At 39.4% G+C, this 18,602-nt stretch overlaps 1 long non-coding RNA gene and 1 pseudogene across 1 annotated transcript in view; one reads left to right on the forward strand and one right to left on the reverse strand.

Moving 5' to 3' along the window:
- Positions 1-18,602, reverse strand: part of LOC123826234 — a 133,132-nt gene that overhangs the window by 111,472 nt on the left and 3,058 nt on the right. The gene's annotated exons all lie outside the window — the stretch shown is intronic.
- LOC123826233 lies at positions 10,226-10,737 on the forward strand (annotated as a pseudogene).

An 18,602-nucleotide genomic window follows, 5' to 3' on the forward strand; every position in this document is an offset into this window, starting at 1 on the left:
TCCTTAGCTGCTTGACCTCGGAAGTCATAGGTTTTAAAGTTGCCCATTTACCATTATTCCTGGCATGGAAGCACCAAGAGACAGTAAGAGGCACCCAAGTGAGTCCTCTGGGCTCACTTCAACTCCTCCATGCTTTCATTATACAGAGCAACTCTACTCCTCTTGGCTATTATGGTCAATTTTGCCCACCAGTGCAGTAATTCTTTTCTTTGCCAGTTCCTTCACTGACATGAAAAGCCTAAAATGCCCTGACAGTAGTCACAGCTTCAAGTTCAATGTCTGCCTGGTGTTTCCCTTGTGGGAACCAGGACCTTTAGTATGACAGAGCCTAAAGCTGCAAGCTTGAGAAGCAGTGATGGTGAGAGGATCCACACCAGCTTCTACTTCTACCCCTTGGTTCCTGTGCCTGTAAATTCTAATTATTAGAAACACAGCAACATTGCTACTGATTCAGTGCATATACTGCACACTGGAGGACAGTGCCCTAACAGTAAAGGTTATTGTCCCAAGGCTAACACTCCACTGAGCCTTTAATGGTCTGTCCACTGTCCCCTTAGACTACCTACTTTTAGTTGATCAGATATCTGGTAAGACCAGTAGCTCTCATGGCCATGTTCCCATTGCCACAATGCTGTGCAGGATGCCACTTCAATAAATCAGGAATGCTGTGAGTCCTTGGATGGTGGCACTAACAGAAACATGTGGGCAGAGCAGGTATCAGTTTTGGTAAGGACAAACTGAAATTGAAATCACTCTGCCACCAAGTGGATAGTCTAGTTTCCTCAAGGCTCATCATTAGTCATCCATACCCACGAGATTAGATATCTTGTCTACCTTATTGTTGAGAGCTTCCTCTGCAGTGGGAGTTCTCCAGTGGGCATTAATACAAGATATACAAACTTCATACCCACAACCATAGGTTCATCATCATGCCTCTTCCCCAGGTTACCTTATCACAGACCTTCCAATCTGGTTCCTTGTGAGCCCCCACCAAAGCAGCCACGTCATTCATTTTTGTCTAAGAGTTCATATCAATCTCTATCTCAGGCCACTTTTCCCTTTTTACAAAGTGAGCCACCAAGTATGCTGTTTGCATCTATCTCCATTGCAGGGATTACCCTCGCCAATTCCTGTCAAGTCCACCGAAGAGGAGCTATAACATGGCAGCTGTCTGCTCCACCAGCACTGAGATTCAGTGATCCTTCTCTTCCACTGTGCTGGTAAATGGGTAGTAGGTGGCTGATTAACTTTCCTGCTGTCATAAGTACAAGGAAAAGATGTGATATGAAAAAGATGGGATATTTTTTAAGGAAGCTCTTTGGCACATAAGTCTGTGTTTTTCCTTGGTGACTCCTCCTGCCAAACCAGAAGGCAGTGCTGGGCTGCAGAATTCAGAATTTCTCCCATAAGTTCCTTGCCCAGTGGGTGGTCACTACTACTCTAGCAACTGGCCAGAACATGACACCCTCTGCATAGCAGATCAGAAAAATATCTGTGCCAGACCCCACTCTGCCTGCTTTTTGGGGGGCACACTTTAGGCTGCGACTAATGTTATTACCAGCTTGAAAGCCATTGCTACAGAAAAATGAAAAACTACAATTTGGTTTTGGCCAATCCTGGCTCACAAATTGTGCTCCAGCCTTGTGAGAAATTGGCATTCCTAGGAGAATAAAAAAAAATTAAGAACTCTGAAAGAGGTCTGCCTTGTGTTGATTTTTTTAAGGGATTTAGAAGTTGCTGGATGCTTCGAAGTATTGAGTGACTAATTTCCCTTCCTTTTTTCTAAAGGCTCACATGGTAAGCATTTATTTTCTAAAAACATGCCAAAAGGGTAATTTTTTCCAAGTTGGAATATTATTTTAAAATGTAAAATACAGTCCCGATAGCAAGTGTTATCGATACAGGCACTTCAATGTACACACAGCAAATTAAGAAGTATTGCCTTCTTTTGGTTTCAGGGTTTGGGAGTTAAAGAGAGAAAAATTCCAAATGTTTCTAAAGTGCTTATTTTTCTTTGAGATTCAGGTCTGCCTACTGAATGAGAACGGTCAAGCCAGGACAGTTGGCAGCTCCAGGTAAAAATGCGCCTATGATTTGTTTTTAGTTGTGTTATTACACCTTTCAAGTCAAGGCTGCAGATTGGCAGTGCCCTGGAGAAGGGAGAGAACTGGATACCACCCACACCTCCATCCGTGTCTGGAGCAGGACCACACTGCAACTGACCCAAGCTAGGCCTCCCTGTGCTACTGAGTTAGAACAGCACCCTCAAAACCCATCTTTACTTGAGCCCACTCTGCAGAGGCCTATCTGGGGACATAAACAGATTTACTAAATGTGTGTCTGTTTGTGTGCTCAGAAGTGTCTCTGTCAAATCCATCATGTAGGTTGTAGGATGGTGATAAAACAGTATGTGAACCACTACCTGTCATTTGGTGAAGGTGTACACCTTTTACTCCAGAAAAGTGCTGATTGAAAGTAAGGTATTCTGTCTCAAGAAGTAGGTAGTTGACCTTAAATTAAAAAAATAACTTCTAAAAGTAACAGTAAATTGTATTTTAAGAGAAACAGTTAAGTTCTTTGTATATTATGAAATTCCTTTGATTAGTAAGTCACATTATTTATGGACTGTTGGAAGACAAACCTCTCACTGTACAAACTGCAACTGATCATTTGAGAAAGGAACCTAAGGATCAGAAAGAGCTTTTTATCATACTGATGCATAAAGACACACAAAGCATGGCACAGATATAAAAAGGGGCCAGCACTTTTAGCAGATGCTTTTTATAACAGAGTTGAGAAGGCTGCTGTTTGGTAGCTCTAATAACGAAGAAAATGATGGAGAAGGGGTATGAGGAAACACCGCCCCAGTGAAACACAGTGGGAGACAAGGAGGATATGGGAGAGGTCTGGCTTCAATAAAAAACAAACAAACAAACAAAAAACAACTATAAAAAAACCCAGGATGTGAAAGGATTCCATTTTTCTAGCTTCTACACCACTCCCTGAAAATATGAATCCAACTAAACAGATTTGACTGCAAAAATCCACTCTTTCCATGTCTTCCATGATAAGAAGAGTGTGTTAATTTGGATAATACTAGCTGTGATAATAAACAACCCTTTAAAAAAGTATATAATAGCTCAAAGACCATAGAAGAGTTTATCTCTTCCCCATAATTCAGTGTGAGGAAGATATTCCAAGTGGTTTAGCAGTGCTCTTCCACACAGTGAGTCAGGAACCCAGACTGCATCTGTTTTATGGCTGTGTCATTTCCTAGGGCCTTGTCATCTGCATCAAAACACTGGAAAGGGGACAAGAATAAAGAGGGCAAAACTGCCTCTTAAAAAACCTACCTCAAAAGTGACATGCAGAATTCTACTCACATGTCAATGGCTAAAACCGATCATCGGCTAGTTACAGTCTATTACTACGTGTAAGAGTGCAAGAAAGGTAGCCTACCTGTGTGCCCAAGGAAAAGAAGAAATGGGTTTTTTGGTGAACAGCTAGCCATCTGCTTGAAAGCAGATAATGCTTTATTCATCTTTGCACGAGTGCCCCCAGATGTGCATGGCAGGGTTTACAGTAAGTAAATGTTAGTGAAACAAATGAATGCTTGAGTGACTACTGAGGTCACAGTAATAATCACTTATTGAGCAGTTATTGTGTGCACCTTTCTAAGTTATTTGCACATAATATCTTATTTAATCCACAAAGTATTGTGTACTTTTACGGAAGAGGAAACTTAGGCACAGAGATTAAGCAATTTATTAAAAGTCATACAGCTATTAAGGGACAATGCTGGATTTGGAATTGAGATTCCTTAGTCTTATCCACTGTGTTTTGCTGCCTCCCAAAGTGTAACTTTTTAAAAAGGTTTTTTGAATTTTCATTTATTAATTTTAGAGAAAGAGAAATGTCAATTTGTTGTTCCACTTACTTATGCATTCATTGGTTGCTTCTTATATGTGCCCTGACCAGAGATCGAACCCACAACCTTGGTGTATCAGCACAACACTCTAACTAACTGAGCTACCCAGCCAGGGCTCCCAGAGTATAACTTTTAATCACAACTTTTATTCATGCACACAAGAAACAAGCTTTTAGAATTTTACAGCTCATTATGACATAATGTAGTGTATCTCAAATTGGATTCCTGGAGGAGTTCACTGACTTAGTTCACTATGACAATTTTAAAGTTCTAAGCTTCCACTTTAATGATAACCTTAAAAAATACCATAGAGGGTATCTAATTTTTTCCTAAGAGTTTGTTTGTTTATTCATTCATTCATTCATTCATTCATTCATTCATTTATTTTCAGAGAGAGGGGAAGAGGGAGAGAAAGCAAGGGAGAGAAACATCAATGTGTGGTTGCCTCTCACGTGCCCCCAGCTGGGGACCTGGTCTGTAACCCAGGCATGTGCCCTCACTGGGGATCAAACTGGTGACCCTTTGTTTCATAGGCCAGCCCTCAATCCACTAAGCCACACTAGCCAGGGCTAGAGAATTAAAAATATATTACTTAATTCTCTTTCCTTAAACTTAATATCTAACTTTGAGTCTCCTATTCTACCAGGAGTACAACCTCAGATCTTCTTGCTCCCTCACCCAACATCTCCAGGGTTTTGTCACAATTCCATGACCTTTCACAGAGCCCAAACGCTGAAGCATGGTGGGCTGTGAGGGAGGAAAGCCATTTGTCCAAACATGAAATCATGGAGCTGTGCTGTACACCACCCCCTCCCCCATCTCATGCCACTGCCTCCCAATGGCCAAATCCAAGCAGAAGCCAAAAGGCAAGAGGCTGGATGATAAAATTCATATGATCAGCCTCTAAGGGCACAGATCAGGATTGAGAAAAATGAAGGTATGGGTGGAAGATAAGCAGCACATTAAGGAAGAGTATACTTAGAAGTGGCTTTCATCTGGAGGCTTACAGATCACGAAGCACGAAAGCCTGCAATCTTTGCTTTTCTGACCAACCAGATCTCTTCCATAAGGTCATAGGCCTAGAGCTCAAGTACCTGCTTAAATGGTTTGGGTAGGAAGAAAGGGTAGGGCTGGAGAGGGACAACACAGGGAGAAATCAATAAATAATTACTGGAAATACTATCTCCACAGTATAAACACAATTTGAATCATCTGGATGATCACCTTACAATCTCTTTTTGCCACAAAGTTTCAGGGCCGGCATTTACATTTAAAAATATATTAACCCCAATTACTTCTTTGTTCATTAACTCCTACATCCATTAAACATTTATTGAGCACCCACTGTGTGCCAGGCAGTGTTCCAGACACCAGGAATACAACAGTGAAAAAGGCAGACAAAGGGTGCACCCTCAAGGAGTGAACATTCCAGTAATACAGTTTTTTTTTTATTGTCATGGGCCAATGAACAATGGTGGACTTCATAACAAAATAATCAATTGGGCCAAGCAAAGTCTAAATTGTATCATGGGTGCTATACAAATCTAGGAGTTTCACAGTAGCTCAAAGAGAAAACAATAATGTGACAATGAAATCATCACATAGCAGTTAGAAATACCAAAGTAAAAAACAAAACAAAATTGCACCATAAGAATCAATATTGTATTTATATTGCAAACCTCAATTTTATTTCAACACAAAGTCATACTAATTGTATTTGAAATTTTGTTTTTATTTAAGTTCTGTACTTGCTTCTAGTTCTGCTGTTATATAGATGTCACAAAGAATGCTTATGTCATAAGCATGAAACATCCAGTTTTATGCTTATTTACTTAAGAAACATTAAAATAATTTTAGTCTACACAAGGGGTCTATGGAAATGGTTGCCTTTAAAAACAGGGGTTATCTTCATTCAAATTTGGGAGACCCTAGGGTAGTGGAATTGGACTTGATGTTATTCTAACCTCAGCTTCCCCACTTTGCAGCAGGTTATTCAAGATCAGTCTCTGCCTCTGCCTCTATGAAACAGTGAAAATACTAACACATATAGAGGCTGTGTTGGGAATGAAATGAGATAATGTGAAAGAGTTGTCTGGCACTTGCATGTGCTTAGTGAATATTTATTCCCTTCCCTTTCTCATTTTGAGAATGGGTGATAAAAAAAAAAAATACTTGAAATGGGAAACTAAAGACCATGTCTTTAAACAACTCCTTCCTCTCAAGAAAATGGAGCCAAAATTTAGCCTGGAAATTTCCAGTCTCATCAACTAAAAAACTGTTCAAAATGTAAATTTAGAAAAAAGAGGAAGAAGCCATCGTTAAAAAAGAAAGGCAATGCTTATGTTACAAATCTAAGTGAAAGAGTCTAGCTCCCAATTTTTTGAGAAAGAAATGAAGTGCTGGAGGTATAACTCCTCAAAATTCCCACCTAGAACAAGTTACCTTAAGAAAATAAATTTAAGAAAGGAGTGTTGCTTCTCTGTATTTGCCCATCCCAAGTACCCAAATCCTTTCTATAGTAGTTTGGACAGGGGTTGTTGCTCCTTACTTCCAAGACCCTTTTAGTCTTCACTTTTGCAAAGACTCAAAGTTCAAGCCTCACCTTTAAGCACAGCTGCCTATTTGATTTGTTAACCCAGGTAATGGTTTTCACAGCTCTCAGCCCTGTAACCCCAACTTGGGAGCTCTGTCTTGAAATTTTAGTTACTGCTTCAATCAATTCACTCTCCCCTCTACCCACACCCCCCACCAAGTGCCTTATTCTGGGGTCAAAGGAGGTGGACTTATTTTGTTCCCTTTGGAAGGAAGAATCACTTCCTTGTTGGGGTTTAAGCTAAAAATGGATTTCTACCCTACACAGAGCAATGGTTTCTTCCAGCGTAGCATCAGCAATTACTTCCCCAATCTTCTGCTGCACTCACACCCACACATTCTAAAAAAAAAAATACTCAGACTATGACCCTGTAACTCAGCAGGGGCAAGAACACAACTGAATGGACTGGGGAGGATGAACCATGGCAGGTGATGACTAAGCTGAGTCTTAAACACAAGGAGGATTTGACCAGTTAGTGCAAGTAAGAAAGAAATTTCAGAAGAAGCAAAAATGTATGCAAAAGTTAGGACATAAAGGAACTGAGAGTAGTTCCATGTGACTGCAGAGAGTGTGGTTGTGAGGAGAGGCAAGATGAGAAGTATAATATATAGCTATGCTTTTATAGTCAAATACACTCAAGTTCAAACCCCAGTTGTATAAAGATTTTTTTAAGTTCTCTGAGTCTTGGTTTCCTCATTTGCATATAGTTATTTCAAAAAGGAATGAGATCATGTATATAAATGATAAAAGACAATAATGACATATAATTTGTGCTGAGCATATAGTAGCTGACTTTACTATAAATATATTCATATACAAGGCTGGCAGGTTAGGCAAGGACACATTATGAATATTTTAGAATATGGAGCTAATTCAACTAAGTCTTGAAAGCTACTTGGAGCCACTGAAGGATTTTTAGCTGGGCATGGATTGATCAGGTTTCTGTTTTCATTAAGGCAAACATTCAGGCACAAGGCAGTGTGTAAAACACTGTGGGGAAGGTGTCTGAATAAAAATGCTATCTTAGTCTCCCAGTCTTCAATTCACTGCCATCAGCGTGACAATTCAGTGTAGGTCTGGAGCTGACTTCAAAACAGGAAACTCTTCACTACTTTCCATTTACAAAGTGGGTGGAAGGAAGCTGGAGTTGGGTAAAGAAACATTGTAGTGGAAAGTCTAACCAGAACCAAGTGGAGAGACTTCTTCTAGCCCTGATAGCAAAGTGTTCCATTTTCCTCTAAGAGTATTAAAAATAATACATGCTAAGTGAGGGTCACAAAACCTCATGAAATAATCATGACTTAGTAATTCCTCATGATGTATTACTTATTTTTTAGACTGATATAAACAGCCATTAAAGGAACTCCTTGAAAGAAAAACAATATCAAAGTCAAAATGAGCATTCTTGCCTTCTGCAGCACAGAGCTGCTGAGTTGCTCAGAACTAATGGAAGTGAAGTATTCTAACACAGAACTATACATAGTATTTTCTGTAATAACTTACTTAAAATTTGCATTTACTAAGGCAGCTGGAGTCTGGTCAATACCAGACTCCAAATCAGGTAGGAATACATTCAAATACAAAAAAGTTCATTTTTTGTCTGTTTTTCCAATGCTACTTTACAGGAAGTATTTCCATGCAAATGCTGACCTCTTGTGGTAAGAACCAGTTATTTCAAGAAGCTATCATTTCAATGGAATTTAAAGTAATTAGTATTACGGGTAGAAATTAAATGATATCTTAATGAAAAAGACAACTTCATTTACAAAATGCCTTTTCCTTGGTACTCCCCACAGCTTTCTCCTTCCTCCACACGATTTTATATTCATTTTAGAAATTATAAATCATGTTCACTTCAACCAGTGACACTTATTCCCACTGAAAAAAGTAGATCTAGTTCTTTAATTTTCACTGCCTTTCACACTCATCAATTGAATATTTAAAACTATATTCATTGGCTGACTCTTGACATGTCTAATTCTTTGGCATTACCAACAGTACTGAAACATTTTTTTAAAGAGATTAAAAAATATATATAGATAATGGTTACCTGGGTTGCAGGCCATGACCCCCAGCAACCGCACATTGATGTTTCTCTCCCTCTATCTCCCTCCCTTCCCTCTCTAAAAACAAATAAATAAGATTTTATTTATTTATTTTTAGACAGAGAGGAAGGGAAGGAGGAAGAAAGGGGAGAAACATTCATGGGTGGTTGCCTCTTACACACCCCCTACTGGGGACCTGGCTTGCAACCCAGGCGTGTGCCCTGGCTCAGGATTTAATTGCTGACTTCTTTGGTTTGCAGCCTGGCGCTCAATCCACTAAGCCACACGAGCCATGGCTTGAAACATTCTTGAATATGTTTCCTTATACATGTTAAGAAATCCTCTTGTGTTTATACCTACAGTAGAATTGTTGGATTGAAGAGTATTATACATCTTCAATCTTACTTTTCCCAAATGGTTGTACCAGATTAATTTCCATACACTGAGTATACAAGCTTCACCTCCTCATAGACATTCATTCACCAGGCTTTTTAACACATGCCAATACAATAGATGAGAAAACAATATCTCAGTATTGTTTAATGCATTTCCCTGCTTACTTAAGATTAGGCATCTTTTTGCGTTTCCTCTTCTGCATGAATTTCCTGTTTGTCTTTCGCCATTGTTAACTTGGGGGGAGGGCTTGACACTTTTAAATATTTATAAGTGTTTATTCTACATGCTAATCACTGATTATGAGTTGTAAAGATCTTCTACTACTCTAAATCCCATCTTTCCATTTTTATTATGTATACTGATAAACTAAAAGTTAATTTTAATGTAGCCAAAATTATCAATCTTTTCCTTTATGGTTTTCAATTTTGTTTCAGAAATTCCTCCCTATTGCAAGGTAATTAGGGTATATTCTAAATAATTTGGTTTTGCATTTCATACTATGTCTTTAGTCCACTTGGAATTTTTTGATATGAGGAATCAATTATTTTCCCACATGTAGGATAACCAATTGTCCTAGGATGATTTATCATATATTCTTCCACTTTCCTACTGACTGTGAATCACAATGTTTTATGTGATACAATGAAATATTAAGTATCTACATAGTGTGTAGGACTTGGGGGGCTTCCTATTCTCTTTCATTAATCTATTTGTCTTTCCCTAAACCATAACTATAGTATCTTAATTGCTATTGTTATAAGTTTATATCTGGTAGGACAAATTTAAACTTTTTTCCAGTGTTGAGGTATAATTAATATAAATTGTATATATTTAAGGTATATGATATGATGTTTTGACATATATATATACATTGTGAAATTATTACCACAAACTAATGAACATATCACCTCACACAGTTCATTTTATTTGTGTGTGGTAACACTCAAGATCTTCTCTATTAGCAAATTTCAAGTACACAATTATTTCAAGTATATTAACTACAGTCACCATGCTGTATAAGTTCTGGTCCTCTGGACTTACTTTGTACCCTTTGACATATCTCCCCATTTCCCCCACCCCTACAACCACCATTCTGCTCTGCCCTTATGAGTTCAGCTTTTTTAATTCCATATGTACATGAAATCATACAGTGTTTGTCTCTCTGTGTCTGGCTTATTTCACCTAGTGAAATGTCATCCACAGCTCAGTGGTGGTGGCCATGGCGGCGGCGGAGTCCTCTCCCTGCCAGAGGCACACGAGGCCATGACATCATCGTCTGCAAAGGTCGGAGAGATCTCCACTGTGGTAGCCACCTTCACGAAGCTTGAGGGGCTAACGATGCAGCTGCATCCCGTGGCCACCTCTTCCCCCGTGGGTGCCAAGTGGACAGAGACAGAGATAGAGATGCTGAGGGCTGCTGTGAAGCGGTTTGGGGATGATCTTAATCACATCAGCTGTGTCATTAAGGAACGACAGTGTCTCAGATAAAGGCCACTGTGAAACACAAAGTATATGAAGACTCTGATGTCCCCCTTCCAGCTGAGTCACCCAAAGAAAGGACCCAAGAAGGTGGCATTTGGTATCTCATCACCTCCTCCAGCTGCCCCTCCATTAAGCAGTTCCAGTGTCCCTGAGGCCAGGGTTCCCCCATAAAGCAGAAAGCTGATGTGACCCTCACTGCCCTGAATGACTCCAACACCAACAGTGACCTGGAGAATATTGAAGGGCTAGGAGAAATTCCTCCAACCAAAGAACTCGACTTGGACCAGTCCTGACCCTGGATTCTGGCCTTCTCGTGACCTCTGCTGATCCTCCTCTGCTGTCTGGCTAAGCCTTCCACCCCACACCCCTCCCAGGGTTCACCCTGGGAGCTATGGATCACCTAGGACTCTGAGCAAGGCCTACATGAGAGAGGGTCAAAAGACTGCTGGGACTGTCCCCTTGCTGTTCCTGTATAAGCATCTGCCCCCAACCCTTTTGATTTGTACCTGATGGATGTTTTTACACAGAAAAAAAGAGATTTCCCTCTCAAAAAAAAATCCAGTTTTATCCATTTTGTCAAAATGGCAGGATTTCCTTTTTTAAGGCTGAATATTCTAGTGTGTATACATACAAAACTTGTCCAGAGGGTTCCCAGCTATATATTATGAAAAATATAGACATTTGTTGAAGATACAAGATACAAGAAACACTGTACATAGGACAATGACACTTCAGCCCCCTTCAAAGTAGGCAGCTTGGGACCTCATACGATTCTTCCAATAACCATAAGCTGCCCCATTGTATTTTCCTGAATCTCACTGATGGTCTGAAATCTCTTCCCTTTGAAGGGTGATTAGTTTTGGGAGAAGCCAGAAGTCACGGGGCACCAAATCTGGGTTGCAGAGGGGCTGAGTCACCTGGGTGATTTGATGTTTCACCAAAAAACTCTGTACAAGACATGATACATGAGCAAGCATGTGGTCATGATGAAGCTGTCAATCACCAGTTGCCCACTGCTGCAGTCTTCTGAATCATCTGAATAGTTTCCATGGAGGAATGCTCAAGCTTAACACAAAATTTGATGCAGAATCCTTGCTCTACTCTCTCAGTTGTTCTGAATGTGATGGACACCGTACACATGTTCACTCAAGGGCGTCTACCACCCCCACTGACTAGTACAGTGAAGTCATCGTTCACACATGCACATTCCAGTCCACTCTTCTTGGTGCCAGGTTACACCGATGTTGCACAAATGGTACCCATTATATTAACAGTGGCTGGACTTTCTCCAGGCAGAATATATACACATGTACTGTATATATATACACACACTATAAGTGTGTGAATGTGTGCATGTGTATATGTATATATATATATACACACACACATATATATCTCATATTTACTTTATTCATTTATCCATGAATAGACACTTAGGTTGTTTCCACATCTTGGCTATTGTGAATATGCTTCAATGAACCTGGGAGTGGAGATCTTTTTGAGATAATGACTTCATTTTCTTTGGATATATATGTGTATACACATACACAGAGCTGGGGTTGCTTAGTCATATGGTAGTTCTGTTTTTAATTTTTTGAGGAACATTCATAGTTTTCCACAGTTGCTGCACCATTTTGCAGTCCTTCCAACAGTATACAAGGGTTCCCTTTTCTCCACATCCTCACGATTATCTCCTCTTTTTGATGATAGCAATTCTAACAGGTGTGAACTGATACCCTATTGTGGTTTTGATTTCCATTTACCTGATGACCAGTGATGTTGAATACCTTTTCATATACCTGTTGTTTATTGTATGTCTTCTTTAAAAAAATGTCTATGTAGGAACATTGCCCACTCTTTAATTGGGTTATTTGGCTTTTTGTTATTAAGTTGCTGGAGTTCTTCATATCTTTTGGATATTAACCCCTTACCAGGTATATGCTTTGCAAAATTTTCTCCCATTCCATAGGTTGTTTCTTTTTTTTGAATTGATTTTTAGAGAGAGGGAGGAAGAGGGAGAAGAGAGAAACATCAATTTGTTGTTTCACATAATTATGCATTCATTGGGTGCTTCTTAAATGTCCTAACTGGAGATTGAACCCACAACCTTAGCATATTGAGGGACAATGCTCTAACCAACTGAGCTATTCTGCCAGGGCTTATAGGCTTTTAATTCTTTTGTTTCCTTTTCTATGCATAAGTTTTTCAGGTTGATAGATTCCCACTTGTCTATTTTTGCTTTCATTACCTCTTTTCTAACTCTTGTTCTATAAACTGTATTTTTTTAATTTTCTCCAGTGATCTTGGAGGTGTACATATTATTCTAGGTTCTAGAAATAATTATCATTTGTTTTTAAAAATCTACATACTTGAATCTATTATTTTTAATTAGCTAAGACCCAACAACACAGTTTATTTTAGCCCTCCCCCGCTTAAATAAGATTAAGAATTCAGCCCTGGCTGGGTAGTTCAGTTGGTTAGAGTGTTGTCCTAATATACCAAGGTTGTAGGTTCAATCCTTGGTTAGGGCACATACAAGAATCAACCAATGAATACATAATCAAGTGGAACAATAAATCAAGGTTTCACTCTCTCTCCTCTAAAATCAATCAATAAATAAAAAATTTAGAAGTCAGCACATTTCCCTCCCTTATGTCAGACACCTCTTGGCCTTGCTTCCCATTCTTTGTTCCCACTTTTACTTTAGCCACTGCTATGACAGCCAAGTCCATACAAGTGAAACTGAAAGCACTTCACTTCAGCTGCATCATACATACATTTTTTTGTTTTTCTGCCCCAGAGCTTCTCTAATATTGTACGGTGGCAAAGAACCCTGTGGGAGCCCTCTATGTATTAATGCAAGCACCAGCACTGTCCCCTAAGTCAGCGTTTGATGAAGGGGGACTGGGTGTCAATGGATAAATGCTTTCCTTCTTTCTTTGAGCAAGCAATTTTGAGACACATTATATATATCTTCTTAAAAGATTCCAGTGAAATTGAGTTCTAATCAAACTACAGCAGTGACCAATACTATGACATACTTCTGCAATGGCTTTTCCTCCTCTGTTTCTCTTTCCCTACTTCCACTGCTTTTTTGGATCACTTCTCAAATAAATTACCTGGACACAAGACTTGGACTCTATTTTGGGAAGTGACCCAGAGTAAAACACTCCTCTTCCATCCTTCTCTAAAATTTACCAATGTTGTTGACATTTGAAGTCTTAGAGTCATCATTACTACAGAAAATAAATCATATTTACCAAATCATTTCCAGTCACATATGATAGGCCCATATTAATATCTACAGCCACTAAATTCACCCCTCACCTAAGAGGAGGCATGCCTGCTACTTTCCTGTGCATGCAAAGAAAGATCCACCACTACTCAGAGGTAAAAATTCAACTACAGATTTCACCTGGATCATAGGAAGTAGTAGAGGTGTGCAAAACCACTCCGGGGGTGTCCAGCCTGCAGCCTGTGGGCCACATGCAGTCCAGGATGGCTGTGAATGCAGCCCAACACAAAATTGTAAATTTACTTAAAACTTTGAGATTTTTTTTGTAATTATGTGTCGCAATGTATTTAACACGTGACCCAAGACAACTCTTCTCCTAATGTGCCAGAGAAATGCAAAAAGGGTGGACACCCCCGAGGGACCATAATCTCCAGCACAATGGATCATTTGAAGTCAACCCACTCCATTCAGAACTTCATAGGGGTAGCCTAGCCTCCTCTTTCTGACATTGAGAAATGAAAAGGAAACTAAACAATAATTCACAAAATTGTAGATGAAACCCACCTCAACTCCTGCATTAATTGGGATACTCTGACAGCAAATGAATGAAATCCAACACCAAATAGTATTAAGCTACAAGAAGAGACTTAATAGTTCATATAACTTAGGGCATAATAGAGCTGTCATCAGACATAAAGAAAAGCCAAGTTCAAAATAATTTGCAATTAATCTCCCTTCCCACTACCTTCCCATCTCTCTCCCTACATCTCCTCCCCACTGAACACCTTTGTGTTACTCTCCTGTCTTTGCCTTTTGCCCATCTTTCAGCTGTTTCTGTGGGTTGGCCTCATTTCCTCTTTATATAGATTGGCGTTCTCTGAGTAATAGGGAAGATGGCATCACTAGCTCAACTTTCACCACACCTCCTGAAGTAACAGAAAATTGTACAGAACCAATGGATACTATCCTATTGGCTGCTCAGCATCCAAATACCCTTTCCAGTAGGAGGGAACTGCCAAAACAGGGCTTTGCAGCTCACCACAGAAACTGAAAGAGGAAGGGTGGGCATAACTTTCTCTGTTCTCTGCAAGCCAGGGCACAAACACAAGACCTAACTGTAGCCACTCAGATACTCCCAGTCAAGACCTTGAATCTAGAGGAAAAAGTGCACAGGTCTGAAAGCTGGAAATGGTGCAGGACAGCTGCAGCAGCATGTTGTGGTGCTGTGTGTTCAGTGACATGGTGGCAAGTGTCTTGGGGCCACAGAATCCAGGAGTACAGCCAAACCATTAAAAATGGAGTCAGCAGGGATATCTTAAGGGTGAAACTATGTCAAGCTTCCATTTAGCTCAAGCTTTATCTCCAGCCTTCCACTTGGTTGCACGAATTTCCTGATATCCTCCCAATAACTTACATCTCAAAACACTAACCGAAGTAGGTTTCTCTTGTTTATAAAAACGAATTCTGACAAGTACAGCAGCCATATTTTCCAGCTGCAGAAAAAAAATGTCAGAGACTTTCTGCTGGCCAGGTCTGGTCATATGCCCGCAACTGTTTTGTCTATTACAAGAACAGGGTGAAAGGGGGTGGGAATAGTGAGTGAGGAATGGGAAATGTGCTGAGCATCCCCTACAATAACTATTAGGACTGAACAATCTTAACCTTTATTTATAAATATGAACACATAATGAAAAATCACCAGTCATATGAAGAAAATCAGATGCTCCACAGTGGCAGCAAGGTGACTAATGAAAGCAAATGTCTCTCCTCTGAAACAGTTTATGCAAAAAGTAGAGAACTTTTAAAAACAAACTTTGTGTTCCATGAGATTCCAGAAGACTGTAGTGTGCAGAAGAGAATGAAACTCTAGAGAATTGCGAAGTCCTGAAGAATCTGGCTCTGTTCTTTTCTACAACCACTTTTTCCACTGCTCTCCATCTTTCTCACTATGGCATTCTTTCACTTCTCAAATGTGTTAACCTTTTTCCCTAACATAAGCCATTGCACATGCTGTTCCTTCTACCTGAAATGTTCTTTCTTGCCTTCCCCTGTCAAATCTCACCCTCACAAATATGTAACTAATTCCCTTCCCAGCCTTTAAATTTTAACTTAAATAGCACTTCCTGACCCTGGCTAAGTAGCTCAGTTGGTTAGAGCATTGTCCTGATATGCTAAGGTGGCTAGTTTGATACCTAGTCAGGGCAGATACAAGGATCAACCAGTGAATGCATAAATATTACAAGAGAAACAACAAATTGGTCTCTCTCTCAATCTCTCTCTCTCTCTCTCTCTCTCTCTCTCTCTCTCACACACACACACACACACACACACACACAAATCAATAAATTATTTTGTTTTAAAATAGCGCTTCCTCAGAGAGATCTTTGCTACCAGAGAGGAACTTGTAGATGCAGAGAACAGACTGATGTTTGCTGTGTGGAAGGAGGGTTGGAGAACTGGGTGAAAAAGATGGAGGGATTAGAAAGTGTAAATTGGCAGTTATGAAGTATTTACAAGGATGTAAACCACAGCATAGGGAATATGGTTAATAGTGTTGTAATAACTATGTGTGTGCCAGGTGAGAGCTGTGCTTGTTGGGAGGATCACTTTGCAAATTATGCAAATGTCTAACCATTGTGCTGTACACCTTAAACTATATGGTGTTGAATGTCAGCTGTAATTGGAATAAATAAATAAATACTGCCTAAGTATTCTCTACCACAGTCTCTTACTCCTTTGATTTTGAATGACCTTGGAGCTTAGTTACTTAAGCATTGTTCACCTCAGGCTCTTCTGAAAACTTGGAATAAAAAATACCTACCTTATAAGGTTGCTGGGAAGATTAGAGTTCATACACGTAAAGCACTTAGAATTCAAGCACACAACAACATTCAATAGATGTTAGCTATTATTTCAATCACAGCATTGATCACATAATAAAATTCGTTTGTTTTTATCTACTTTAAAAAAAAATGCTCTCCCAGAGTAAAAGCTACGTGCGAGTAGTAACTCTTCTATTTTGTTCACAGTGCCAGGTTTATATATATTTATTGAGAATAAACAAACCAAGAAAATATTTTCTGAAAATGAATGAATAGCAATACCGTAGGACAGTGTGGTGGCCATGAAAGTGCTCCACTCAGGTCTTTTGCTGTGGGCAGCACAACTGACTGACAGCGGAGCTACTGCTTCTGGATCAATCACATTTGCACAGAGCCAGGCTTTCTAAAGCTGCTTCTAGTCGACGTAGGAGCATGGCAGAGATAGTAGACTGGTTCTGGCAAACTGTAATATTCTTCTAGCTAGGAGATTTGATTGAGGACTGCCCACAGGCAAAGCCAAACTTTGTTGGTGCTGTGTTTCACTTAAACTTTCTACCTAACCATCCTTTCTTGCACTGTGGTCTGTAAGCTCTCCCTGCCTACCCCTGCTACCTCCATAATAAATCTCTTGCACATCAAACCCTAATAGTTGGTGTCTGCTTCTCAGTATATCCAAACTAACACAATCAGTATCTCCAGAAATAAACCTTGAAGTGAGAATTTGTGAGCAAATGATTTATTAAGGTGATCTCAAAAGATCCCAGTAAGGGGTAGAGAGACAGGACAGGAAATGAGAACAAGCCAAACAATGGTATAATTTCAGGCAAAATCTCTCCCTAATCCTGCAGGGAAGCTACACTTTTCATGGCAAGAAGTCATCCACTATTTTATTTCTCACCTTGAATTATGCTTATCTATGTTTTCCAACCAAGCTCACCAGACAGGATTTTACTATGTATACTAGATAATGATATATACAATACTTAGAATTTTATAAAGTAATAATACTGCATATATGACCCCATATTGTACCTGTGACTGGCAGATAATAGGTCCTCAATAAATATGTATTGAATGAATACAATATTAATATAAAGTGCTTGAAAAATGCCACCACTCTATAAAGTACAGCACCTACAGTTTTCACATAATTCCTCTATTTCAACAAAAATACTCACAAAGTGTCATTCCTCTCCCATTATTATTCACCCAATTTCCATTCCTTTCCCTATGAAATAGTCTCATTCTTTTTGCTCAGCTTTTACTCTCAAACATCAGTTCCTTGTCAATGTAATTCTTTCAATCCATTCAAATTACAGAAAGATAGAAAAGGGAAAAGATGACAAAGGCCCAGAACCTGAACCAGTGAAAGCTGCAATCCAATATCCTAATGTGGTTGATTGGTGAGCTTGGAACAAAAAGTTTCTTTTAGCCTGAGCTAGAGGATGAAGACTCAACAAAAGCAGACTAAACTGCCCCATAGTCCACATCTGCTAGATATCACCACTCCAATGGTAACTTGAATCTAACTAAGATCCCACCAAGAAAAAGAAGAGAAATAAAGATTCAAATGCTTGGAACTGATCTAAACCACAGAGCCTAGCATTTCCCAAAGAGGGCATTTCCTAACAGAGAGGCAGTGCCTTGTCCATCTTCACTAGCACAGGAGGGAAAACAAGTGCACAATAAATCTAAGTGAAGAGATTACTTGCGATTGGATGTCTGCCCTTTGACTGCTATTATTACATACTTTTAAAAAACGCACCGTGTGTTATTGATGACAATATGGTCCTTAACCTTATCCACCTGTAAGAAAATAATTTGTGAGACATTAACTAGGCCAATGAGTTAGTAAAGATCCAAGAGTTAAGACCAAATACAGGCTTTGGGACTAAAGCCAGGCTCAAATCCCAAATTAGCTTTCTCTAGCCATGTGACCTAGGAAAGAGGAGCCTGTTTCTTCACTGATATATAACTATGTACAATGTTGTTATAAGAAGTAAAAGTAGTACAAGAAAAGTATCTGTCTCATAGAAGGTTCTGACTAAAAAACTTAACCATTATACAACAGCATAACATAGTGTAAGGAGCATGAAATTTG

Source organism: Phyllostomus hastatus, unplaced genomic scaffold (assembly GCF_019186645.2).
Source record: "Phyllostomus hastatus isolate PE091 unplaced genomic scaffold, TTU_PhHast_1.1 phas_contig_80, whole genome shotgun sequence".
In the NCBI taxonomy this organism is placed as follows: domain Eukaryota; kingdom Metazoa; phylum Chordata; class Mammalia; order Chiroptera; family Phyllostomidae; genus Phyllostomus; species Phyllostomus hastatus.